Here is a 22,798-nt window from a genome sequence, read left to right on the forward strand (position 1 = left end):
AGTAGCTGGGGCTGGAGCCATCTGAAGGCTTGACTGGGCTGGATATGCAAGATGGCTCACTCACATGGCTGGTAGTTGATGCTGGCTTTGCCTAGAAGCTCAGCTGGAGCTGTCATCTGGAGTGACTACACATACCCTCTCCATATAATGATGATAGCTGGATTCTGAGAGCCTGCAACCCAAGAGCAAGCCCTTCAGGAGGCCCAGGGGAAGCTGCAAGGCTCCAGCTTCTGGGAACCTAGCCTTGGAAATCACATGGTATCACTTCCACTGCACTCTGCTGGTCAAGAGCTAGTGACAGCCAGCCCAGATGCTAGGTATGAATGTCAGGAGGACTTGCTCATGGGGAGTTATCTTTGGAGACCAATTACCACAGAAATAAATGTTAATTAAGGATGACAAGAGGAAAATCAGCATTTATCAAGAGGCTGCTTTATGCTGGGCCTTTCAAAAATATCACCTTATATAGTCCTCACAACAACCCAGAAAGGTGTTCTTGCCCCCTCTCGCATTTTAAAGAAAAGGCAACTGAGGTTCAGAGAGATTATGTGTTTACCTAGGGTCACAAAACCACAGAGTGGCCAAGCCAGAGTCTGAACTCAAGTCTGTGGGCTTCCAAGCCTATAGCTCTCCTTAGATCAGCCTGGGCTACAGGGATTCCCCCCAGCAACCATTTCTGGCCTTTTTGCCTCAAGAAACTGAAGACTTTACAAGCTGATAATTCCCATCTCCTTTCCACTTGAACAAGTTGCCCTTTCACTGGAAAGGAAAATGACTTCTGGCTCCGTCTGGGAAAGCCCCCGGCCCCCTGCTCTGCCCATGGAGACAGTGAGGCCCATCCATCACTGAGGTCTGACTCGCCTGCCCCCTTACTGCTGCATTAGCTCAGACCCCTGGGACAGCCAGGAGCAGAGGAAGCCTTCCTCCTTGGTTCTCCCCAACTTTCCTCTTCCCCCTGCTACTCCAAGCCCCCATTTCTCCATGGATCTCCCAGCCTGCTATGCCAACTGGCTTCACTAAGGTTTCCTGACTTTTATAGACATAAGCCAGAGCTGGGTCATTAAGCCTGAATCTTTTGAAATCCCAGAGATTCATAGCCCAATCTTATGTCTGCAATGGGTAAGGGGGGAAATACACATGATCTGACATTACAGATTCAAAGCTTTTAACTGGGAATATGAGACCCCCTGGGTGGATGGAGTTAACTCCAAGGGACCCCAAGAGCTGAAGACCAGGACACACCATAACTCTGCCAAGTATTCCTATATAACCAGCTGTGAGTAAGGCCTGTGGGAGACCCAAAAGAAGAGTCAAGAGCCCTCCCTCTAAGATATTTAAGAATTCAGTAGAGTCCTGACTTACAAATACCTGTTAATAGCATTATCCACAATAGCTAAATCGTGGAAGGAACTGAGATGCCCTTCAACAGATGACTGGATTAAGCTGTGGTCCATATATACAATGGAATATTACTCAGCTATCAGAAAGAACGAGTTCTCAACATTTGCTGCAACATGGACGGCACTGGAGGAGATAATACTAAGTGAAATAAGTCAAGCAGAGAAAGACAATTATCATATGATTTCTCTCATCTATGGAACATAGGAATTAGGAAGATCGGTAGGGGAAGAAAGAGATAAAGAAAGGGGGGTAATCAGAAGGGGGAGTGAAGCATGGGAGACTATGGACTCTGAGAAACAAACTGAGGGCTTCAGAGGGGAGGGGGGTGGGGGAATGGGATAGACTGGTGATGGGTAGTAAGGAGGGCACATATTGCATGGTGCACTGGGTGTTATACGCAACTAATGAATCATCGAAACTTGCATCAGAAACCAGGGATGTACTGTATGGTGACTAACATAATGTAATAAAAAAACATTTAAAAAAAACAAATACCTGTTAATAAATGCATGAAACAATGAATGAATGAATGAATGAACCTTATATAGCACAACAGCAGATTTTATTTTATTTTTTTTTTTTGAGAGAAAGAGAAAGAGCAACTGGGAGAGGGGCAGAGAGAGAGAGAGAGAAAAAGAATCTTAAGCACGCTCCATGCCCAGCACAGAGCCCAACGTGGGGCTTGATCTTACAAGAAATCAAGACCTGAACTGAAATCAAGAGTCAGATGCTTAACCAACTGAGCCACCCAGGCACCCCGGCACAACAGCAGATTTTAAAGGAGTATATGAAACACCCCTGGAAGGCATTAGGGTAGGAAAAAAACTAATTCTGTTCATTTCAATCAAGCAGCTATTTTATGCCTCTACCATTAGAATGATCTTACCTGGGGTGCCTGGGTGGCTCAGTCGGTTAAGTGTCTGCCTTTGTCTCAGGCCATGATCCCAGGGTCCTGGGACAGAGCCCCGCATCAGGCTCCCTGCTTCACAGGGAGTCTGCTCCTTCACCTGCCTCCCACTCCCTCCGCTTGTGCATTCTCTCTCTCTCTGTCAAATAAATAAATAAAATATCTTTTTAAAAACTAAAAAAAAAAAAAAAAAAAAGAATGATCTTACCCACTTGACTGTCCGGAGTGGAGAAAAGATGGTGGTGGCCAGGACCTGAGCATGCAGGCTCTGCTCAGGTGAGCTTGTACATGGGCCATAGGCAGAGAGGGACCCCTGTCTTTGGACACAAGATGTGACAAAGAGGAATGCCTGCAGGCCCTCTAAGGCATGGTGGCCCTGACCCTACTAGTATGGCCCCTCTGACCCACGTGCTAATTAATCACTCTAGCAGAGGAAATCAAAGCAGGATGGAGAGTGGGTTTGAAATGTCCCCCCTCAGTTCCTCCCTAATAGGCAAAGGCTGATATGTGAGAAGAGGGCCAGAGCTTTTCCCATCCCCTGTGCACAGAAGTGATAGCCAAAACAAGAAGCACCACAATACGAAGGACAACTCACAAAGGCAGCTCTCCTTGGGTAGAGACTGGGGAGCATGTGTCTGAGCTAAACAGTCTACCTGGGGGTTTAAAGTCATCAGTATCCTCAAACAGTGTTCCTCTCCTTGGGTTTGTGTCCCCGTCCCTGAAGAAAGGATGCACAACCACCCATGGGCTCATGTGCAATTCTGGTTCCAGGAATCACTCTGTTTTACCCCAAATTAGGGCACTAATGCCATTGCCCTGGTGGCAGGGCCTTGGGGAAGTAAAATTGCCCTTCCCAGCATCTTTCTCTCAAGAGCACAGAGCACCTTCCTAACTGTAAGAGCGTATGTACTCATATTATCCCTATTTTATGCTAAAATTAAGCTGTTCTAGCTCACTTTCCTCATCTTCTTGATGAGAGATTGAATTAAATAAAGGCTCCTCCCAGGTCTTAAAGCCATGATTTTTATGTCAGAGTGATGGAGTGAAGTTAAAATGGATTCACCCATAGAGAATTAACTATAATTTTTTTCATTAGCGTTATTCTCTGCTACTTCGATCCCAGGAATCATTAAGATTCACCTGTACTGGTCTCAGTCCCTGCTCTACCACTGTGTCACCTTGGGCAAGTACCTTACCAGCTCTGAGGTTCCCCTCCTCAAATGAAAATGGGGTTGAAGTTAGCTGACTCACGATGTCATTACAAAGATCAGATGAGATAATGTCTACAAAGCACCTAGCTCACAATGTACTCAGAAGATGCTCCGCAAATGTTAATTCTCTTCTAGTCCGTCCAACATTTCCTGCTGGGAAAGAAATCCCCACAGGAGCAGTCTCAACCTTGCCCACACCGGCCCCTTTGCTGTAGGAGTAAGGTTTCTTCTGTCCCATCCATGACTGGTTGTTCTCATCTCTTCCCAACTCTGCGTTCAATGACCTCATATAGGTAGTCTGAAATTGGCCATAGTGGGAGGATTTACCTTACAGTAATCAGCAATGCCAAAAATCAAAGCCCCATCCCGTGGAGCCAGTTTACCAGCACACTCTGGCTGGCAGGCTACACTTCTTCACCATCCTACCCATCCAGGCCCAACCTGGGTGCATAGAGGCAGGAGGCTGGCCATTGTGAGGAACAAGGGGCTTAAAGCACAGCTTTCCTCTGTACTAAACAGTTTTTTCAACAGGTTACATGGGGCCACCCAGAGGCCCACTGATGGCCAGCTGCCATTGATTTTTTCCAACAAGAGGAAAAACCAGCAAAAAGAACATGTGCTCAGAGGCCAGTCAATCTTTTATCGGATCAGATGAACCCAAGTGAAAAAGAACTGCCAAAAAGCTTTTGACCAGGACAGCATAATAGGGACTGTTTCTGAAATAAAACCACTTTGTTGTTCAAATGTACAAAGTTGACAGCTTCTTTTCTCTCCATGAACTGAAAAGAAAATTTTCTAAAGAAAATTTAAAAACAGATAACTCATGTAAGGAAATGGCAAAAAGAATTCAAGGCCATCGACTGTTCATAATAATAACACATACATATATATGGCCTTTACAGCTCACCAAACCTTGTTTTAAGCACTTCATAAATATGAACTCACTAAATTACCTCACAACAACCCTGTGAGATATACATTAGCATTAGCCCCATTTTATAGATGAAGAAACTGAGGCAAAGAGAGAAACTCTGTGAAGTCAAGATCTACGGCCTTTGCAAGGTAACCCCTGACAGACTTTTGCTAAGCTTTTTGTTGAGGCAGGGGGATATGGAGTGAAAGGAGCAGCCCTGGCCTCCTTAAATCATTCCCTCTCTGTAGCAATCTTCTCTGCCTGGACCACCATCCCCCTCTTCAGTCTGGCAAACTCCTGTTCACCTTTGCTTTCCATTCGCATAGGCTGTGGCAGAAGGACGGTACTTCTCTTTTGGCCTTCTTTCCTTCCCACTTACCCACTTCTTGAACAGATCACGATAGCCCGTCAAAGCAATGCTAGGAAAGGCCACGGACACTAGGAAGAAAAAGTCTTGCTTGTCTTGTGGGGTTCCCTGAAAGACCCCTGAAAGCTCTAAGCTTCCTGTGGGTCACTCAACCCAAGGTTCTCCAGCAGGACCTCCAGGAAGGGTGTGATGCCATAGAAGATGGCAAAAAGGAAGGAAAGTCTGAGGCAGGAGGGGGCTCCTGAACACCCACTGTGACAAACCTGACAGACTCATCAGTGACTCCGTGAGGACAGTGGGGAGAGAATTTGCATCAATGTCCTGGAATCCTGAGTGTGGCCTTCATCCATTAAGACCAAGACTCACAGATGTCGTGGCATAGCTGGGAGGTTACAAACAAATCTATCCAAGCTGGATGTAGAGTGAAATGTAAAAATAGTGTGTTCAGGATTATTTATGTAAAAAGAAAAAAATTATGGAAGGATCAAGGAATATTAAAGAATATGAAACTTTAATAAGTCACCCAAACATTGATTTTTACATGAATAGGGAAATTAATCTAAAAGTATAAGAAAATGGAAAAAATCGATATTCAATGATCATGCCTAAAAGCTATATTTTAAATACTGAGCTATAAATCAAGAAAAAAAGGAATGAATAACCTCATTTAGGCTTTTTACTTGATGACTATGCTATTTTCATGAAATTAGTAGTATCACTTAAGAATCAAATTTTGGAACAATTATATATCAAAACTATATTAGGACTGTTCATATAAAAAATAAATGTCTCTGTTACTTCTTTTCACTTTTTTTTTACATTAACATACAGAATATTCTTTCATTTGAAAAAAAAAAATTAAGTCCCTCTCTAATCTTGCCCTGGCTCCCAGGGGAATTACTGGACCTCCAGGCTCATTTCTTCATTCACACACACACACACACACACACACACACACACACACACATATACACACACACACTGTTTTCCACATAATTGAAATCATACTCTACATATTATTCTGTGACTTAATGTCTTAGAAAATCTCCCTGTCAATACATACAGATTGACAGAAGTTTTATTCGCCATTACGTTGCATTTCTGAATGCAATCATTCCCTTCTGAAGAACCATTAAATGGGTTCCAATTCACTATTAACATAAACTATTGCAATGAACCCTGGACATGTTTGTGCTTGGTTAAGTATTGCCAGAGGATACTTTCCTAAAAACTGAATTGCTAGGTCAAAAGTTGTGATACGGTAGATATTGCCAAATTTCTTTCCAATAATGAGGTAGCAACGAATCTCACACTAACAATGAGTGTGAATTATTGAATCTGCAACATAATTTGAGGAGAATTGCCATTTTTAAGATATTGTCTCCTCTCATCTAGAAACACAGTATGTATGTCAGTTATTTCAAACCTCTGCCACATGATCTCTTGTTGGGTTTACTCCTCAGCATTCAGACTTCTGAACTTTCTATCAGTTCAAATCGTTTCTCAACTGACTTGACTAAATTTGATGTTAAAAATACCTACTTTTATTTCATCTTTTCTTGTGTTGTTGTATCAACTATTTATCTTTATGTAGCCTTCTCCAGGAAGCCTTCACTCAGCTCTCACTCTAAGTGCTAAGAGATGGCACTTAGTACAGTGCACAGGAACCATCAGTGTACTCATATCTCCCCACCTGAAAGTGAGCTTCTTTTCACCACCATTTTTAAGGATGTATAATGTGCCAGGGATTGTGTTAAGCAGTTTGCAGTCATCATGTCACTTACTTCTGATAGCATACCTCTGGAGAGGTCATTATCCCCACCTCACAAAGGAGGAAACTGGAGAAGCAGTGTAGCACTCCCAGGTCCACCTGGCTAAGCAGCTGAGGAGTAACATGTTAACCCCCTTGGGATTGTCACAAGCTAGCATCCTCCCCCCCTCCCCCGCCGCTGCTATGACACCTTCTTATGGCAGGAATTCGTGTTACATTCATCTCCTCATCTTTCCTTCTAGCACAGTGTATGACACATCACAGGTCCTTGTTTGATGTCACTCCTTTGATAGGTCAGTTATATCAGAAAGGTTCTAAACAGTTCCCTAAACTTGGGCAAAACCCATCAGGTCTCTACTTGTGGTCTCCAATGTATGAAAAATGCTTTTCATTACAACACAGAACTGAGGTTTCAATACCAACAAAGAACATTCTGGTAGGAGGAAGTATCAGATACCTCCTGTGCTTTCTCTCACAGCCTTTTTGCCTTTTTACTTACTTTTACTCCACCCAACAGAAACCAGCAACCCAGCTCCAAGCACCTGTCTCCTTAGCTTTATGTATATCCCCCTCTGCTGCCTCCAGCCTTCCCGCTCTTGCCTGTGAGCCACTCATGGCAACATGGTCGGCTACTTTGAAGCATGAGCCACGTGAGAAGGGAGAAGGTTGCCAGCACTGCCTGATAAGAATTCCCTCTCCCATACCTCAGGTGGACCACTCTGAGGCACATCCTGCACAACTCCATAGAGGGTTCCAGCAGGCTTAAGCCCTCTGTCCACAGTAGTCACCAGCTTGATAACATGCCCTTGGATTGGCTTTTTCAACTTCTTTTTTAATAATAATTTTTTATTATGTTATGTTAGTCACCATACAGTATATCCTTAGTTTTTGATGTAATGTTCCATGATTCATTATTTGCGTATAACACCCAGTGCACCATGCAATATGTGCCCTCCTTAATACCCACCACCGGCCTATCCCATTCCCCCACACACCCCCCCTGAAGCCCTCAGTTTGTTTCCCAGAGTCCACAGTCTCTCATGGTTCATTCCCCGTTCTGTTTACCTCCCCTTCATTCTTCCCTTCCTTCTCCTACCGATCTTCCCGCTATTTCTTATGTTCCATAAATGAGTGAAACCATATGATAATTGTCTTTCTCTGCTTGATTTATTTCAACTTCTGTTTTATTTCTCTCCGTCCCCCCACTCCTGTTCCCTGGAATCACTTACCAAAATAAACTACCTGCACGAAAACTCTGGTCTTGGGCTCTGCTTTCTGAGGCTTCCTAGTCCAAGCTAACAGAAGAAATGGTACATACGCCAGCTCACACAGGTGTTGCACACACATGTTCACCTACACTGCACACTCCAACATGGACCCTTCAGGGTTTGAGGTTTTTTATCTGCCTAAAGAAATTCAACAGTCATGAAGGAAAATGAAGTATTTGTCCTTTCAGCCTCAGCCAGGCCCTGATTTTAGACACCATTATTACTTATTCTTCAATTACATCACTAAAAATCCATCCACTTAACCAATGTCAGTAAAGCCCATGCCACACTCATTGAAGAACAATCTTTCAAAAATGTCTCTATCTGTGTCTAATCCTCAGCTCTGTCTCTTCCCATCTCTGGGAGGGAGGAGAGCTAAAGGCCAAAGAACCAGTCATGGGTTTGGTATTAACAGAATAGGAGAGGAGCTTTAGATCATACCACAGTACATCTTACTAATGGTAAGGAGCACTCAACTGGCAGGGCTAGAGCTCTAGCCAGGCTCTCACTTCTTTATGACCCCAGCAAGTCACATGATTTCTCTGAGCCTCCGTTTCTCCACCTATAAAATGAGGGGTTTTCCCCCAAAGCAACTATAACTCAAATTTCTTACTAATTCACAATAATTTCCCCAGTTACATTGATAGCTGGTATACCTGCCGGGAGAAGAATAAGGGATTTCAGATTACTGGACTAGGTACTGAGCTAGCCATGACTCTGTTGTAGCCCCTATTTTACTTAACGTTCACAGCAGCCTGTATTCTTAACCCCCTTGTATAGTATGGCCCCTGGAATTCAAGAGTTCAAGTGACATTCTCAAAGTTGATCTGATGAAAAATGGCAGCACCAGCCTTTACTGGTTTCTCTGAGCCTAAACTCATTTGCTTCCCACTGCCCCACTCCACTGCTAACTAAGTCCCACCAGGGAAAAAACACCGTGCACAGTTAGCTTTCAAAGATTCCTGCAGCTCTCATTTCACCTCCTAAATTGAAAGCCTATTAAAGGCCAGGATCCCATAGATGAAAATTCTCAACCTTAGCCCAAGTATTAGTTTCCTATAGCTGCTGTAATAAATTACCACAAACTGGGTGGCTTAAAACAACACACATTTATTCTCTTACAGTTCTGGAGGTCAGAAGTTCAAAATGACTTCACTAGCCAAAACCAAGGTGTTGGCAGTGCCACATTCCCTCCAGAAACTCTAGGGAGAACTCCTCTTCTTGCCTTTTCCAGCCTCTACAGCTGCATTTCTTGCATTCCTTGGCTTATGATCCCTTCCTCCATCTTTAAAGCCAGTATCTTCTCTGACTCTGCTTCCCTGTGCTTCCTCCCTTCTGTTTGTAGGCAAGTCTCCCTCTTCCTTCTAAGTAGAACTTCCTTCTAAGTTCTAAGTAAACTTGTGATTATGTTTAAGGGCCACCTGGACAATCCAGGATAATCTCTCCATTTCAATATCCTTAATCACATCTGCAAAGACCCTTTTTCCAGATATAAGGTAACATTCACAGTTTCCAGGGATTAGGGCCTGGATCTCTTTGGGGGCCATTATTCAGCCCTCCACAGCACAGTTCAGGGGAAATCTGTATGGCTTTCTGAAGCCAAACAAAGCCAACCAAGTTTGGAGCCACTCTAGAAAAGTAAGCCAGAAAACTACTAAATAATCAAGGCTACTCAGTCACATGCACACACTTTAGAGCTGCAGAAGGGAGACCACCTCACAATACTCTCATGAAATCAGCAAAGTGCAAAGACATCCCTGATGCCTCAGTCTGCCTTGTCTCATCTGTCTCCTCTCCCCAGATGCTCAGAGTTCTCACATTTCAATTCTCTTATTCGCCTCTACTATAGCAATGGACTATCAGGAGAAAGGGCTACCAGGAATTTACTATTGAAGATTTGAAGCCTTAACTTAGTTTTTAATCGTAAGATGAAAGACTTTATCCTCTGTAGAAGGAATTTCCAGCATCAGAGACAAACTGAAGGCTTCCTACTGCTCATGCAGGCAGCCAGTGAGGCCCTTTTAGCTTTTTTTCTCACAAAGGAAATGCTCAGTGTCAACCAGAGGCTTCTTTCCTCCAGAAAATGTATTTTCATTGCAGGCATCTTTAGCTGAGTGAAGATTCTGCTGAAGACGTGTCTTCTCTCCTCCATCCCTTGTTGCTGGCAACACCTGCTATGCTTGCTTAACAAACCATGGTATCTGAGACTCCACCTGTAGGAGTGGCAGCCTTGGAGAGCCAAGGTAAAGAGGACAGGTATAAAACAAGGTCCTGAAAACTTTGTGGTCCAAAATCTCGACTCTTCTTGCCTCAGAGGGGCTCCATTGGTGGCTTTCTGCCTGCCTCTTGGCCTCATCCCCAGCCTAAAGGCAGAAGGGAAGAACCAAAGCTCATCCTAAAGTCCTGCCACAGGACACCTGGTGGCTCAATTGGTTAATCATCTGCTTTGCCTCAGGTCATGATCCCACGGTCCGGGGATCGAGTTCCGCATTGGGCTCCTTGTTTAGCAGGGAGCCTGCTTCTCCCTCTGCCCCTCCCCCTGCTTGCTCAGTTTCTCTCTTTGTCTCTCTGACAAATAAATACGTGAAATCTTTTTTAAAAAATAAATAAATAAACCCCTGCCACGTCCAGACACCCATCCTCCTGCCAAATGGCTCTTAACTCATTCCTTGCCATGTTTGATAGATCATGGAGAAGGTTGAGAAACTGAAAAGCACTTAAAACTCAAAGAAAATAAGAATTAATAGCAACATCTGGGGAACCAAAACAGGCCAGAGAGGGAAATATTTCAAGTCATAGAAGTCTCCCAGGTGACCCCTAAATCATACCAAATAGACAATGATACCCCTTCTTTGCATGTGTTCTACTGGGCAAATACATTGTCCTTTAGGCCTTGTCTGTTTTTATTGAAGGTCAATCAAGGAATTCACTTCACTCAAGGTTCCCAAGACGCATTGCTTCTGGCCATCCACCAGGTCAATTCTCTAGCCACATTGCTCTCCATGCCATTGAGCCCTTCCAGAGTCAGATCTGTGTAGCTATGCATGGCCTCAGCATATGAGTTCCTATGAGTCCCATAGGGACTGTGGAACCTGGTCCCTATGGGTACGGGTCCAAGAAAGTGGTTTGGGTTTTCCAAACCCAGTCAACCCTGCAGAACTTGGCCAGCACTAACTTAGAAACTTGACCAGGTTACTTAATCTTCCTGAGCCTTACTTTTTCACATGTGAAATCTGGGAATAATGCCTCTTAGAGGTTTTGGGAAACTATTGAAATACATATGTAAGATGCATAACACAGTGACTACTATAAATCAGGCACTCAATAAATGTACCTATTCTTAATGTTATTTATAATAATATTAAAATAAAGTCATGCTGCTAGTTTATAGATTATAATCTAAAATCATGATCTATAGCTATCTGAGAACAAGAGTAATGACCCACAGAACTCTCTTTTTTTATGATTTGCTATTAAACATCTCTCAGCCCTTTGGATATGGAGCAATGCTTTACTTTGCTCTTCAACATTCACAAATATCCACCAAGGGCTTGCTGTGTGCAGAAAACACAATAAGCTCAAGGTATTGAGTTTGCGCTCAAGAGAATTACCACTTCCATGAAGAGTCATGAAACAATAGGCGCAGAAAAGGTGGATCGAGTCACATTCCTCAGTGCTCATTGAGTCAAAAGAGCTTCCACAATTCACAGGTCTTAGTCCTAGGGGCACGATGTACACAAAAGGCCTCCGGGACTTGGGTCTTAAAGAAGGAGTAGGACATGAACATGCGGAGAAGAGTAGAGGCGTCCTACATCAAGACCTTGGTGCAAAAGGGAAGGAACCTTGGGAATTGAGGTTGAGGACCCTTTCTCTATTTGTCCCTAGCTTCCTATCAGCCGCCAAAATGGCACAGGGGCTGGGGTGCTCAGTGAGCTCTGCAGTACTGTAAATCAGCACTGCAGTGAGCTGTGTGAGAAACTCAGCCTGCAAGCTGATTTGCCAATTTGTGCAGAAACTACTCTTCCCAACATGCCGGGCCCTTCTTAGCCAGCTGAGGGAAGGAATCATCTTGGAATTTGCTTTCTGAAACAGATTTTCTCAATTCAAATTAGCTACAGTGGTGTTGTTAATCCCCTTGTTATGGGATTAGAATGTATTACTGCATTGAGATTAGAGCCTGACAGATAGGTTGGAGGAGTCTGGATTCAACTCAAAGTTCCAAGCATGAGGGCTCCCCAACAGGCTCTGTGGTCTTTGGCTGGAACAATGGCGCCACCTAGTGGCCACAATGGTCTCCCTTTGAAAGGGTTTCTATTCGGGCACGTTTCAACTCCTGAGGCCTTGTGTGTGCTGGGGCCAGAAATGCAAGTATAACTAAAGTAGGCTAACTCCCTCAAGGGGCTTGCACGTTGGGGCTCAGCAGTCCAGATCCCATGGACTCCATCAACTGTGGGCCCAGGGACTGCCTGATGGGCAGCATGAGCTGGACCACCTGAACCCCAGAGCTGCTCCTTGAGGTGGACATTTACAGAGTGAGATTTCAGCAATTATAAAATGGCCCCTTGGACCCACCTGCTCTTTAATGCCTTAAGTCTCATTCACAGTTGACAAAACCTGTTCTGTGCCTACTCATTCTTTCAGCATCTATTTATCATCTGACTCCATGAACCAGACACTACGCTTAGGGCTAAGACATATGAATGTTTAAGGACCAGCCCCTACCTTCCATACGCTGCCAAAGAGATAAAGACAGGCCCTCCCACGGTCCCCTGCAAGAACCTTGGAGCCCTCTCCCAAACTAGCAAAGCCCTGCATCACCTTCCATTCCATGTTCCCAACACAACATTCCCTCTGCCCCCTCCCCTGCTGTTCCTTTATACCTGGGCCCAGCACTGCCACCACACCCTTACTCAGCTCTCCACATGGAGGAAATATCTTTGCTCTCTCCTCAAGGATGGTTGTTCTGAAGGCTCTGGGGAGGGCCAAGCTAGGAGAAAATGACTTCCAACAGCAGATACTGACATGAGTGGCTGCAAACAGGCTGCAGCTCCAGGTGTACCTGCAGAGAACAAAGGCAGCAGCCCCAGGGACAGAGAGGGAAGGGGGTGTCTCACAGACTAAGGCTCTAGCTCCACCCAGGGACTATGTGAGGAGCCAAGAATAATGAGAGGGTTTGCATCCAGAAGCTACTAAGCATGAAAAAAAAAAGGGAGGACTGTGTGTTTTACCCTGAAACTCAAGAAAGGGTAAGAAAGGGAACAAGGGGCAGATGGTGAGGGGACGCTGCAGGGTGCAGAGTGAGTGCAAGTGTCCCTGGATGTGATGACCATAGATAGTGTAAGTGTGGGAGTGGCTCATGTCAAACCCTAGACTATCTGTGTAACCAGATGGAAACCCATCTTCTACTCACCTCCAAATCCTCCACAGGAAGGCAACTACATATTCAATGAAAACACTGTGTGAATAGGTTTGATTTATAATCCAGGCATTACCTAAGAAATGTGTTTCCATGTCTGGGTCAATGCTGTGTCACATGGAGAAAGCACCCACAGGCCCAAGAACCTGAGTGACAAGGAGACAAGGGGCACATAAGCCCCCTGGAAATTCACAACATCCAGAGGTGGGCTATGAGCTTCTACAAGGCACAGAACAGATTCTAAGCCAATCCAAGATCCTAGCAGCCAAGAATCCCAGCAGATATCTGATCCACCCATGCATTTGTACCGCCTTTCTCAGATGTAGAAATTCTGGGCCCATTTTCTTATCTATCCTTTCTGTTTTATTCTTGCTGACAACCTCATCTTGAGATGTGTTGCTATGTGAAGGGACTAGTGTGATATTATGAAATCAATAAAGGCTTTAGAGCTAGAAACATGGGGATGCCAGTCCCAGTTCCCCTTTGTACTGTCTACATAGCCTTAGCAAATTGCTCAACCTTTGTAAGCCTCAATTCCACTTCTGTAAGGCGGGGTTGCTAAGAGGCTGAGAGATAATGTATAGAAACACTGTTTTTGATGGACAACAGTGTCATCATTGTGGCTGGAAGCCTTTGGTTTATGGTGAATACTATCTAGTGAGGATCTGGTCCAAGGAGGGGAAAGGGAACTGGGTTTGGAGGAAGGGGTGATGTCCCCAAGACTAAATCAACAGCATAAGGTCTAAGAATGAGGTGGCAAGCATCTGGGTCTGAGATCTGGTCACAGATCCACAAAGAATCAGAAATACATGATCTCTGTCCTTCACAATCCTCTTTCCAAAAGTAGATATTTATGGGCTTCATTGTCAGAATTCCAATGTGGCAGGAGCCACTAAGCTTGTTATCCTTTTATTGGGTGAATTTGGACTCTTGCTAGCAATGTAACACCTTTCTAGAAATTGAGCCTTCGTCACCCCATCCATAGGGTTGTAGCAGAAGTTTGATGTGATCGTGCAACCCCCTGCCCCTGCTTACCATGGACTGGTCTAGGGAAGGGCATTGCATTTGGGGAAGAGGTCAGACTCTTTCTGGGTGTCTATTTTCTTCCCAGAACTGGGAAGCAAGAAGCCTGGGTCACAGCAAGACGGAAGAACAAAGAGCAACATGAGTAAATACACAGAGTGAAGATCCCCAGCCTGGAATAAAATTCCAGGCCAGCTCCAGTCCCACCGCCTGGCTTTTACCTCTGACGTTGAATTCAGCAACACACCTGAGAGTCTTCCAAGTCCTTTTGCACTTGAAGTACCTGGAGTGAGTTTCCAGAGCTGACATCCAGAAGAGGCCCAACTCAAGCAAAGCAAGGTTTCATTTGTTGGAGAGGAGGGACAATAATGTTGAATGTGTATAACCCCAGATGATGGAACAAACTGCCTCCAAGCTCAGCAGTCTGGGAAAACCCACTCCGGGTATTGTATACCTGAAGAGCTGGCGCTTCCCCCGGATGATAATTTCACTCAGGCACAGCAGTAACATTTTACTATTTAATGGGCTGCTTGTAGAAATTTCCCTCCACAATGAGAATGTTTCCTATTACAGGAACAAAATGAAAAAGGAGTCACTCATTCTACATGAAAAACAGGGACTTTGAAAAATGGAAACACTGTCAATCATGCTGAATCACAAGCTGTGATTAAAGCCCCTAGACTTCTTCCCATTAGCGTGAGCATATTTGAATTTTAGCCTAACACTGAGCCTGTATTATAGATCAGCTGATGTATTCCACTTTGAACATAATGCCAAACATGTCTTAATAAATGTAAAATACTTACCACTCAAATTCAAGCAAATTTGGGTCTTTTATTGAAAAAATAGTCACAGCACCTCATTTACAAACTTAACTTAAAACTAGGTCTTCCTAATCAGGGAAACAAAGATAAAGCTGGAGTCTATTATCATTGTTCTGCTGGTGTGTGAAGTATCGCTTGTGAAAGAGAAGCCAGACACTTCTGGAAAAGGCAAGTTTCTCTCCCCAGCCCACTACTGCTGTGGCCAGCAATGGATTCGTTTTGCTGTATCAATTCAAACAATGACTGAGACCCCTGGACTGGGGGCTGGGAATATAAATGAGACACGGTCCCTGCCCTCAGGAATTCACCAGCTCATGAAAGATGACCCTTAAGGAGAAAGACAATTAACTTTAACCACAAGGCTGTGGGCACATAGAGGAGAGGCATGGGGTGGGTGGGGCTGCCCAAGAAAGGCTCCAGGGATGAGCAACGTTAGTCCTCAGAAGAGGGGGAAGGTCAGGGATGCCTGGGTGGGCTCGTCATTAAGCGTCTGCCTTTGGCTCAGGTCAAGATCCCAGGATCCTGGGATCGAGCCCTGAGTCAGGCTCCCTGCTCAGCAGGGGAGTCTGCTTCTCCCTCTCCTTCTGCCCCTCCCCACTGCTCATGCTCTCTCTCTCTCTCTCACACACACACACTCTTTGCCTCTCTCTCTCAAATAAATAAACAAAATCTTTAAAAATTTAAAAAAGTAATCTAATGCACAACTTTGCATAACTTAAAAAAAAAAAAAGCAGAGGGGAAAGTCTTCCAGGCCCAAGAGCAGCATGAGCAAGAAAGGGTACAAGTGTGAGGAGCCTGGCACACTGGGCATGTCTAACAGGCAGCTCTCCACCTACCCATGCTCACCCAGGGGCATGCAGTGACCTGTGCCCGGCATTTGTGAGACCCAGGGACTAAGGGTCATCTCTGCCCTGAGAGACAGGGGTCTCCCAAATGGTAGGCAAGGCTGAAGATACAAGAAGCAGACAAGAGCCCCATGTTTCCTTAGTGATCTGATGTGCTTCCAGAGATGGTTCTGGCCCAACTGGTGGGACAAGATCAGGGCATTTCCCTTGAATCCATTCCTTCTTTCATACCCTTCCCCCAGCACTCATCAGCAACTCATCTCACTTCTACCTCCAAAACATACCCACCTTTGTCCATGCCTGTCCCCTTCTCTGCCAGCACTCCAGTCCAGGCTACCATCAGCTCTCATTTGGACAACTGCAACAGATGGACATCATATTCCATGATAAATCAGAATGTTCCCCTACTTGAGACCCCCTGAGGATTTTTCTTCCCACTTGGAATAAATCTAAGCTCTTTTCTGTGGCCTACAGGCCCTACCTGTTTGGGGCCCCAGCCCAGTTTTCCAGTCTCACTATAGACCACCCTGATATGCTCACTAGGCTCAGCCCCATCACTCTCCTTTCTGCACCCATGTTTGCCTTAGCTCTTTCCTCTGCCTAGAACATACTTCTCACCTAACATTACTGCCGCAAGAAGCCAGCACAATGCCTCATTGTCTTCACACAACTTATTCTATTTCCTTACTGTCTGTTCTCCCACACTGATACAACAAAGGCCCCATAAGAGGAGGGACTTGTAAACCTGCATTCTTCATGACTGTATTCCTAGAACAAGATCCATCCCATAAATGACGTTCAATGCACAGTTGCTGAATGAACAATCCCATGCACCTGCCAGTACCCCTCAAAGCTTGGAGCCCTGTGGAAGCCATGTTTCCAGGAATGTGTCAGGCGAGGGGATGCTGCCCTTGTGGGGCCTGATCTATGCCAAGGAGAGGTTCAATGCCCCAAGGATTCCCAAGCAATGAAATCAAAGGCCATCCTTCCTGTCTTAGCAGAACCTTTGTGATAGAGCACTCGGATCTCTGCCACCATGTTGATCACTCTACTCTGTGACTGTGCTGTATTAATCAGGTCTCTCCAAAGAAACATAATCAACAGGCTATCTCTCTCTCTCTCTCTCTGAATGTCACCTATTGCTGTTGCCAATGCTTTTAGGCAACTCCAAGGAGGACAACCAAACTCTTTCCCTAGGGTTTACCCCACCAATCCACCCAACTTCCACCACTCATCCTCTCACTCAAATACTCATTCGTCATGTATTTATTGAGCATCTGCTATGTATGAGGCCCTATATAGGGCAAAACAACATAATCCCTGACCTCATATAGCTTATAGTTCAGTGGGAATATCAACTCTAAACAGATGTATACACAAAAATTTTCACTGCAACTGTGGTACATGCTGGGGAGAGAGAAATGTAGCAAGTTTATTTCATCTGTCCTCTAGATACTTACTGAGCACTAAGACATGCAAAACCTTATCTTAGGTGCTTATTGGAACACATATCAAGACAAAAGCTGGGAGGTAGGAGATGATCCCCCAGGGAAATGTCACTTAAGCTGAGACCTGAAGAATAGACAAAAGTTCACCTGACAAGAAGATGGGGAAGACATGCCAGTCTGAGGAACACTATGCCAGGGTCCTGGGGCAGGACATGGCTATAAGAATGGGAAAGGAGTCTGGTTGGCCTGGAGCATGGCGTGGGGTTGGGGGACTGGAGCGTGGTGAGGTGTAGCTGGACGAGGGAACAGCCCCAAGGCTCACCAGCCTCTGTGGGCTCCACTGAGAGCTGTTGCTTGATCCTAAGAGCAAGGAGAAGATTCTGGGAGGCTTTAAGTTGAGAGGTCGTGTTCTTACCATTAACACTGTAGCATGTTACGTTCTCCTCTTTATGAAAGTCCTAGAACAGGTGTCTCTCAAAGACACCATCAGGTAAATTAATATTGGAGGTATGGTGCCCTGCACACCTCCACGCTTTTGACATGCTGTTCCCCTTGCTTTGTATTTTGCTCTTTTCTTCCTCATAAGACCCTTTTGCCCTTCAAAATTCAGTCCGGCCACTGCCTCATCTATAAAGCAATCTGACTTCCCCAGGCCTCGAGAGCAACTTATACTCACCTCCGGATAACAACCGATTCAGAGCATAGGCCTCAACCAGGGACGGTCCCAAACTGTTTGTTACCCATGAACAGAAAGTGAGGCAAGTACAGAAAGTGAGAGTAAGCATTTAGAAACTTTCAGAGCAATTACACAGAACAATTTTATGGCTGTTAAATCTAATAATAAAAAAATAGGGCTTGGATTTTGTGTGCCCTTTATTTCATTTTTTCTAATGATTCATTTTTATTGTATTTTATAAAAGTATTGATCCACAAAGGATTGAAATTTATTAAAAATGGGGGGAGGGGACCTTCACCACAGACAGTTTGACAAACACTTTCCAGAATGCCTGCTGCTGAAGGCCATCCTCTGCACCCTCCTCTCTCTCTTCCACCTATCCAACCACTGCAAAGTCACTATCTCATTTCACCCACACAACAACCTTACAGGGGAAGCAAGTCATAGCTTGCCTTCCCTTCTCTTATTGAAAATGAGCTAACTGAAGTTAAGAGAGAGGAAGCAATGTGCCGGTATGAGGTTCCTGTTGCTGCTATAACAAAGTACCACAAACTTAGTGGCTTAAAGCTATACAAGTGTATTATCTCGTGGTTCTGGAAGTCAGAGAGTCTAAATGGGTTTCACTGGGCTAAAATCAAGATGTCAGCAGGGCCACACTCCCTCAGAGGTTCTAGGAGGGAAATTCATTTCCTTGCCCTTTCCAGCAACTACAGGCTTTTTGCATTCTTTGGCTCACAACTTCTTCATCCATCTTCAAAGCCAGCAGCATAACATTTTCCAGTATTCTCATTCTCTCTCTTCCTCCCTGCCTCCCCTCTGCTTCTATCATTCCATTTCCTTCTCTTTTCTCCTTATAAGGACCCTTGTGATTACATTGCACCCACCTGGATAATCCAAGATCATCTTCCCATCTCACAATTCTTCACTTAATCACATCAGCTAAATCCCTTCTGCCATGTGAGATAACATATTCAAAGGTTCCTAGAATTAGGGCATGCATTCTTTGAGGGCCATTATTCTGTCTACCACAAAGGTCAAATTACACTACTACTGGGGCAAATATTTTTGGGATTCAAACCCAAGCCTTGATCTCAGAATGCATGTTTCCCCTTTTGTTTTGTTTTCCCCACTAGTCCCCTTCACCTTCTCATATATGTACAGATGTTGGTAGAAATACTTTGTTTGAAAGCATTTGGAAATTGAGAGTAAGCCGTGATCTGCAGGTGGGGAGAGGATCCACAGAACTGCATCTCCCTCAGCTGTGGAGGCAGCTAAGTCCCTGCAGACAGTCCTGGCAAACACTGGGGGCTGTCCCATTTAAGCTCTCACCCAGACAGAACATCAGGGCCCAGGAAGACCCACGATAAGTCACCCAGAAAGCACATGCATACATCTCAGAAAAGACAGGATTTTCTCCAGCAAGGACAATGTTCCCTGGCAGTGTCGAATTTTTGTTCCCAGGCAGATAGATAAATAGATACGTGATTCTTATTAGCAAGAAGAATAACCTGCACAGAGTTTCTCCAGGAAGACATTAAGATAATCCAGCAGCGGCAATCCACTGCCAGCCCCAATCAATTTTTTGTAGTAAACTTTTATAAATCAAACACAGAAGACTCAGAATCCCTCAAGAGCTTGTTCTGTGATGTGTTGGTTGGTGCAAATGCTGGCACAATCCACTTTGTGGGGTTGTTAAATCACAGTGTTTTCCTCGCCCCATCAATTCCAGCTTCTCCCACCTCCAGCCCTAAGACCATTAGCCCCTCCTAGATGCTGTGACTGCCTCCCAGGGCAGCACACTGGGGAAGGAGAGCTGAGATGGCCGTTGGAAGCACAGGACCTGCTGCCCCTCCTTGCTGTGCTCCTGGACCAAGGGCTGAGGGGCTATCATCCCTGTCCTGCCCTGACAAGCAGGATTGGGGTGCTGGGGCCTGAGCAGGAGCAGTTGTTCAGCACTTCCTGTCCCTGTCCTTGCATGTGGTGCAAGGACCTGAGAGGCTGCCAAAGGACTGCTAGGCCAAAGCCAGGACCTCACCCCAACAAGCCAGGCAAGGCACTGGACCAAGCCACAAAGGCAGATGGGGCCAAGTCAGGCCCTATGGATGGAGGAGAGAGGAGCTGGCCATTCCTGACCATCTGAGGTGCTCTTTACAGAATCTGAAAGCCTTGGGCTGGGGCTCTCCTCTCACGGCTGTGCTCTCCTCTGTCTCAGTGCATCCTGCTGTTTATATTATGCCTTTACTTGTCTGCAGGACTGCTATTTATGATGATCAGACTGTGCACTGTACAAGGGCAGCACACCTAAGGATTGCCATTGAAATCTAGACATACACTCAGGGTGTAGACTACAGACCTCCTATCCATATGTGTGCTGGGACAATAGCCATGAGCCGCCTCCCACTTAAACCCGCCAGTCTTGTACACACTCCCCTGGCTCATCCATATTTGTGCAGCAGTGTCTTATTCCGGATAGCACTTCAGGCCTCTCTTTACATCATTCCTCTTGCCCATCCATTGCTCTGGGAGACACAGTTCTACTCCCAGCATCTCTATTTCAGACTCTGATCCTGACTCAGTTGCCTACTGAGGGGTAGGGGACAGGCAGGGATCTTGACATCTAGGGTGGTAGGTGGGCATGTGTGAAACTGCGGCCCCAGGTGCCAGAAAGCTCCCCCAGGTAGAGACACAGTTGCCAGACACCGCCATTCAGGTGGAACAGTGTATAAACTTAATTGATTTTTCTTTTTTACTTAAGGAAAAACAAAGCACCTTTCCCTTCATAAAGAAGTAGAGGCTTTTTAAAGTTTTCAGAGCCTTATGCTGTAGCAGTGACCCTGCTTGCCTCCCCCCTCCCTAAGTTGACTGTGAATTCATTGAGTTTGGATTGGGTATTATTTAGTGCCCCCAGCAACCAGCAGGTGACTGGCTCTTGGACTGGTTTATGGACAGAGGAAGGGCAGAAAGGAAAGGCAGAAAGAGGGAAGAAAGTAGGCAGCGATAGAGAAAAAAAGGAGGGAGGGAGGAAGGGATAATGATTTGGAGGGATGGATAGATGAATTTCCTAAACCCGTTAGACACGGAGATTCAGCCCCCTGTCCCCTGCTCCTTCTGTTTTGACCATTTCTCTGCACTTCTCTCCTGCCTCTCCCACACCCTCTGGGTTATCCCTGAGTCGATTCACATCTTCTAGATTAAATCACTGCTGGGGCCCATGCACTGCCCGTCCACAGATGTGGCCTGGGCCTCTACCCCTCTTTCCCATCTCCTACTCTGCCAAGGGAGCCAAGCCCTGGGAGTCAGACCCTCTTCCCACAACACTCACTCCCAGGAAGTCAGTGGGTCTTCCTCTCCTACCTCCCTGGGCAGAAGGGTACCCCAGGAGGATCTCGCTGCCACTACCTCCCTCCTGGAAGATAGAATTTTCTTTTCTACTCAGCCCAGTGTATCCAAACCCTACTTGCAGACTAAGCTTATTTTTTTCTTTTTTTTTCTTTTTTTTTTTTAATGATTTTTTATTATATTATGTTAGTCACCATACAGTACATCCCCGGTTTCCAATGTAATAAGCTTATTTTTTTCACTGGGGAGTTTTATTTCCCTGAACATTCTTAGTGCCTAGTGCTGTGAGGTTTCTTATGTAGCCTATTCCAGAGAACACTCAGCATTTTCAAGGCTCCAAGATGTTGACTCCAAAATGAATTCCCTCAAGGGGCTCCCAAGGGGCACTTGATGGACTGAAGCTGGGGAAGGTATTTTTTTGAGCCCCTAATCTGTGTCAGACATTGTCCTGTGCCCTGGGAACTGCAGTAGATAAGAGAGATCCCAATTCTCATGGAACTTGCAGTCCAGCTGGAGGGAATAGATAATGAATAAATAAATGCTGGCATGTGCTGCCTCATATGGGATAGACAATGGTCATGGTGGGGGCCAGGGAGGCTCTTGAATCTGAGAGGCTTTGCAGAAATGACTTTAGACTTGAGAACTGAGTGATGAAGAGAAGCCACCAAGTGCAGATGCAAGGGACAGGAGAGGAGGTAATGGACTTGGACATTTGGGGAACAGACGGAGGCCAGCGTGGCCCTGGTGCCACAAGTGAAAATGAGAGGGTCAGAGATGATGGGGGGACAGGTTGAACACAATTACATTACTTACATTAATGACTCTTCTATATTAAGTGCTTGTTGTGTGGCCAACACTGTAAGCCCTTCACCTGGGTTATGTCATTTAGTTGTCACAACAACCTCCAAGATATTATTAGCCTGGTTAACAGTACTAAGGATAATGATGTGCACTGAGTACCTATTATGGGCCATACACTGGGTTGAGTACTTTATGTGCCTCATCTCATTGATTCTTTGTGACAACTTTATGATATTCAAGCGTTCTTCCTTCTCCCATTGTACAAGTGAGAAAACATAGAGACCTGGAACATCTGAGCAACTTTTTAGAGGTTCCACCACTGTGTTGGATCAGAGTGACTACACGCTTATGACTGTCTACACCACATGGGTCACCGTGCTCCTGTCTGCTTGCACTTCAAGATAGCCTTGATGTTTGACTTTAGGAAAGCCAGAGGCATGATTCCCTCCAGAGAAAAACACTGGGGCATGTAAGGATTTGTCCAACGGGGCTCCTTCTAGGGCCCTGGGAAGGACACTGTACAAAGGCCCTAAGAAGCTGATGGTGCAGGAGGCCCACTGTCCTCTCCGGCCAGCTATGGCTTTAAGC

General features: G+C 45.3%; 1 long non-coding RNA gene across 1 annotated transcript in view; it reads right to left on the reverse strand.

The window, feature by feature from the left end:
* Window positions 1-14,476: 14,476 nt before the first annotated feature.
* Window positions 14,477-22,798, reverse strand: part of LOC123788496 (uncharacterized) — a 92,547-nt gene continuing 84,225 nt past the window's right edge. The window contains exons 3-4 of the long non-coding RNA XR_006778515.2: window positions 16,235-16,304; window positions 14,477-14,841 (exon numbers count right to left, since the gene is read on the reverse strand). This is a non-coding gene — a long non-coding RNA (uncharacterized LOC123788496). The remainder of the gene's footprint in view (window positions 14,842-16,234; window positions 16,305-22,798) is intronic.

This window comes from Ursus americanus, chromosome 20, assembly GCF_024610735.1.
Source record: "Ursus americanus isolate L20-20 chromosome 20, mUrsAme1.1.p, whole genome shotgun sequence".
NCBI lineage: Eukaryota > Metazoa > Chordata > Mammalia > Carnivora > Ursidae > Ursus > Ursus americanus.